Source organism: Solanum stenotomum, chromosome 3 (genome assembly GCF_019186545.1).
Source record: "Solanum stenotomum isolate F172 chromosome 3, ASM1918654v1, whole genome shotgun sequence".
Lineage (NCBI taxonomy): Eukaryota > Viridiplantae > Streptophyta > Magnoliopsida > Solanales > Solanaceae > Solanum > Solanum stenotomum.
The window spans coordinates 67,537,980-67,544,001 of record NC_064284.1 but is presented as its reverse complement, the minus strand read 5'-3'; positions in this window follow the sequence as shown (position 1 = coordinate 67,544,001).

The window sequence follows — 6,022 nt, the reverse complement described above, 5'->3', positions numbered from 1 at the left end:
TCCCACCCCACCCCCAAAAAAATTTAAGTTTGTTTTTAAAAAATATTTTCAATTTCAAAAATTATTTTCTACCCTAGTAAAAATAAAAGATATTTCTCAAAAAAAGAAAAATCATTCATAAATCAAACACTAAAAATCTTTTCCGGAAAATATTTTCTACTCACCAACCAAACATGAGAAAATAAGTCAAAAATCAACTTGTTTTCCAGGAAAACATTTTCTAGGAAAACATTTTCCATGGAAAACATTTTCCTTCATACTAACCACACTCTAAGTCTCAAAATAAGTGTTGTCACGTTAGAAAAGAAATTGTCTCAAAATAATTGTTACTTTAAGAATTCAAGACAAAAATTAGTACATGTTTTTTCAACTATATATTCATATTCCAAGAGTCATTTGTTACATAGGGATAATTTAATAATCTACACATTTTATTCATTGATTTTTTAATGGACGTATTTTTTATCAAGATGACACTTATTTTGAAATGGAGGGAGTGTTCATTAATATAATTATTTCATATGGTACAGACAATCTCTTCACACTGAACATACGTCTTTTTCTTTTGTAAAATTTTAAATGGTAGAGTCTTTTTTTTACAAAAACATAAATTTATGGATCAATTTTAATATTCTAAAAATAAAATGACAATTTAAAGTCTCAAATAAAAAAATTTGAAATTTTAAATTATGATTCTAAATTACATATCTAATAATTTAAAATTACAACGCAAACTAAGAAAGATAAGAATGCTCCGTTTTGTCTATCCTCAATTTCCCCCCTTTTCACTACCCAAAAATTTGTTTTCTTTCCGTTTGATTGAGCTATTCGATTTTTAAGAAACTTATTGACATTTCTTTCTTTTGTGTTTCTCCTACAATTAAAAAAGAAATGTTCATCTTTTTCCAACTTATTGTGGTAGCTTTAATTTTTTTAATTTATTACGAAAAAAAATATATTCAGATTTACAAACTCTAATCAAGTGTATAAAGTAGAAACAATTCAAAAAACAAAAACAAAAAATCTAATAGTTATTTTTAAAAATCTATGAGTTTGAATTCTTGACTTTCTTTTATGAAACAAGTTTAAAATCTAAAGTCCATTAATCTATTAGAGATAAATAAAATCTCACAAAAAAATACACAAAATATTATACTATGTATATATAATTTTATCGACTTTATTCAATTTTTTCTTTAGTTTTATTTTTAATAAAATAAAATTCTATCAATTTTTTTTATATTTAAATCCAAACTAAAATCAAATAAAAATAATTTTTCCTTAATCAATTTCATTTAATTTTCAAGATGAATTGATTTTTAACCAAATCACGAACTTTCCTGTATATGCTTATGGGCTATGGCCAAATTATTGTATTTGACGGTGCGAGTGGCGTCGTTAGAGCAAAAGCCAAATTGGTCCGCGGTTTCCGCCACAATGTCTACAATTTGCGGTCGACAATAGTTAACGCAGCGTGGCCAAGTTTGATTCGTGTCTGGCAAAAGGTACCAAAAAAGATACCTTGTGATTATTGACTATGAAATATAACAAAATATCTCCCCAAAAAAAAATGGAACTTCATTCAAAGGGAATTATGGGTCCACTAAAGGGTAGAAATGAAAGAAATAGAGTAATCAATTAGGGCAATCTCTACTTATTTTATTAAAATACAACAACATATTCAATATTACAAATAAAATCTAAAAAAAATAGAGTTTATATAGTTTTTATAGAGATAGAAAAATTATTTTTTATAGACCACCAACTCAAGATAATCATTTTTCCAAACAGATTTGAAAAAAATACAAGGATAGAAAATTATGATAAAAATATTTTTAATAGAAAAGTAAATGTAAAGATAACCAAAGTAAAACAAAATGGTAATAGAATGGAAGAATAAAATAATGTCAATATATATAATAATAATAATAACAATAGAAGGGAACAGGTAGATGGTCCAGACTAAAATTTTGTTCTACCACTTAAAGAGACAAAGCCTTCAACTACCTACTATATATATGTTTTGTAATCTTCAACCTTCATATTCTCCTATATAAGGTTATGTCTTTGGGGGGCTGAAGAAGTGACATGGCTTGTTTAATTATGTTTTCTCAATACTTCTTTGATCTATAGCTACCTCTCTTCAAACCAATCATTGTCAATTTCTCATACCTTCTCATTAGAGTTTCTATGCGACTCATCTTCAAATGTCCTAATTATCTCAACCTCGCTTCCAACATCTTTTCCACTAGGAGGCTACTCTCACATTAGATTGCCCCGGTATATCTTCATTCTAATCTTATCTTTCCTAGTGAAATATTTTCATCTTTTGAATGTGCAAGTTCTTGACTTTTCAATGCTCCACCCATACTACATAAATAAATTTGGAAATCCAATTGTGTTTTCTTAATCTGTTTTTTTCATATACGTTAAGGAGTGAAATAAAGAAATTTTTACCCTATACAACAATTAGTAAGAGCTATATACAACAATAACACATCTTTTAAAATACTACGACTACAATAGTTTTTATAAACAGTTTTCTTTAAACAATAATAACACACCTTTGAATGCTACGAATACAATAATTTTATGTATATATATATGACAAAAAAAAAAAATTAAAAACACCTACATATAATAGTACCACTATTCATGAGCCACTAAATAAACACTCAGTTGGGATTCTTATCTTTAATTATAGGGGAAATTATATAGGAGTAAATAGTATTAATTAGTCCTCTCTATCTTCCATACTCCATAGATAAACATAGGATAATGTTTCAAAGATTTCCCCTCCTTGTATATTATTTTTTTAATGCTCAATTTTTTCACAATTATTCTTATTCTCTCTTATATATTCAAAACTACCATTGTAGTTATACTACTCTTAAATATCATCACTAAACTATGTATAATACAGAGTATATATTTTTTATTTTACACTATTGTTAACATTAATAATCATTCTATATATAAAATAAGTATCATTATTATACCAGTATATATACATTTATACACAATTTATACTATTATAATTTACATACTTAAAATACCGTGTATATATATAATTTCACACACACATTTGATTATATCATGTATAAATTTATTCCAAGTATAGCTTAATGATACCATGTATATATACATATTAGGAAAAATTACTCGTATAAGCAAACATATATTAGTTAATTAGTTAACATAGCTATAGTTTACCTTAATTACAATTCGCGACCTACTTTTAGTTATAATTACGCGGCTCAACTATTTAGTTTTGTATAATTCACACATTTGTATAATTCAGAATTTGTATAATATAATTTGTATAATTTGGAATTTGTATAATATGATTTGTATAACTGTTTACACTTTTGATGTTTGTAATTGTATAAATTCGTTATTTCGAGTTTATACAAAAAAAAAACTGAATTATACAAATGTACCCGTGAATTATACAAATCCACGAATTATACAAACTAGGCAGCTTAAACTGTAGCTACTACCCGTAAATATGTAAATTATAGCTATGAAACATAATTAAGTTTATTACAGTGGCTATTTGCGAAAGTTCTCATACATATTATATGATTCCCTCTCTATATATTTGATTATATCATGTATACATTTATTTCACACATATATTTAATTATATAGTGTATATATATACATATTATATAATTCTACATTTATATTTGATTATATTGTGTATAAATTTATTTTACATATGTATTCGGTTATACCTTGTACTATTTTCGCATCACATGTGTTGTGATGCTTTTCTTCTTCGAATACCACATTAATTGTTGTCTTATTGTTCATTTCTCGTATGTTATGTATTGTTCTTTCATTTCACGTTATTCTATTGTTGGTATTGCTCTTATTTCTATATTCCCTTTTCTAAATTGCTTGGATATGCTTTATTTGAAGTGGATGGTCTATAGGAAATAATATCTCGATCTCTATGAGACAAAAACAAAATTTACATACACTCAACTGCAGTTTTTTGAGACAATCTGCAGTTTTTTATTAAACTACTCCTAAAAAGTACCCCTATTGTAATGTTAGAATTTGTTATGAAAGTAAATATTTTCTATGTCATAACTGATAATTAATTAATGGTGTCATGTACATATATGTAATAAGTTCTTTCAAAACTGCATATTTATGTTTCAACTACACAATTGAGACTACTAGTAAAATTTATTAAATATTATTAGTACATATTTGATGGACAGTATTTATGATGTGTGAATTCGTCTTCCTTGGCAGCAGATTGTGGCTTTATGGGCCCATAATTAAGAGGGACCGCGCCATTCACTCCGTGATTAACCAAACCCTTATTTGTACTTTTAGATACACAAATTGTGCTACACTCTAAGCACTAAGCTATCCATTGGACCATTCACCACTCACACTAATGCATTATAAGTCAACACATTACCGTCCTTGGGTAGAGGATACTAGTAAAAATAATGCATGTATTAACTCTGTATATTAGTAATTTTTTGTTTGGTGTATATTTTTATGTTATGTATATAACTAATATTTGTATTAGTTATATATTCTACTTGTATATTAAGGTGTGCAGTACTAATGCCATGAATGTCTAGATATTAGTAATGCAAAACATTTTAATGCATGCATCAACATGGTTAAAATCTCATTGCCTCTCAGGTTTTTTTTTACATCTTTTCCACTATAATTGTAAATGATATCTTTGTAACTATATATTTTTATACAATGAATACTATTTTTAATATACTAAATCAACTAATGCATATGAAATAATTTATGTATAATTAATACAAATAATATTAATATATTTTATTTAGCATTATTCTTATACATTTTATCAAACTACGGAAGGACTAATTGTGGTAGACTCTAAAGCTATCAATTGGACAATTCACCACTCCCACTAATGCATTATAAGTCAAGTCATTCATTTTTTCCAAAGTCTCATTTTAAAAATAAAAAATAAAAATTTTATTTACATTAGAGATGGGGAAGTGAATAGAGAATATAGTACGATTTGGGGCTACATATATATATTTGTGTGGAAAACTCATATCGATATTATTAGATTGTAAACCTACTTCGATTGCTTGAGATAATATCTTAAAAAACTCTCTTTCTTTGTTCTATAATTTAAAAGACATACAATTATTCGTATTTCCCTTAAAGTTAATCAACCTTTTTGGGTGATTTTTTCATTTAATTTTGTTGCTGATGTTTTTTTAAAAAAATTAGCTAGTTTTTTAAGAACTAAAGGGTAGCATATATTATTGAAGAGATTTCATAAATAGCAAAGAGATTAAAACTTAATAAGCCTTTTTAACTACAATTTGTCTAATTATGCTCCATAACTATAATTCGCTTGTCATATATAAACATGGTAAGTATATACAAATTATATTTATACATTTTAGCAATTTTTCAGAACTTACACAAACCAAATGTATCAACACAATAATTATATACAAGCTAGAATAAGCATATACAAATTCTGAATTTATACTATTAAGAATCGAATTATACAAATTATGGACGTGACCCACGTTAACATGATTATATTTTAGTGACAAAAAGTATAAATTATTCAAATTATATTTATGCTAAATAATCAACTAATATATGCTTGCTTAGTCGCATAATTTTTCCGCCCTTGGTCCCTTGTTTGTTGGTCTGTTCTTTTATATTTTTTTTGTTGGTCTATTCTTTTATTATTATTTTTTGTTACATAGTGTATATCTAGACAAGTTAAGAGAGAGATTACGAAAATCGATTCTTAACAATATTGATGATGATGATATGACTAAATTATAAGCCTTTGATGATACCTGATGGTTTTATATTTGGTTGGTCAAAATATTTTTTTTAGAAAAACAAACTCCTTAAAAATAAGAAAAATGACTTCTTTAATACATAGGGAAAATAAGTTCACAAGTGACATTTCAAGTTTATTGTCTCCTTTTCACCATCCAACATTCCCAATCTCCATCCCTTGATCCCCCCCCCCCCCTCC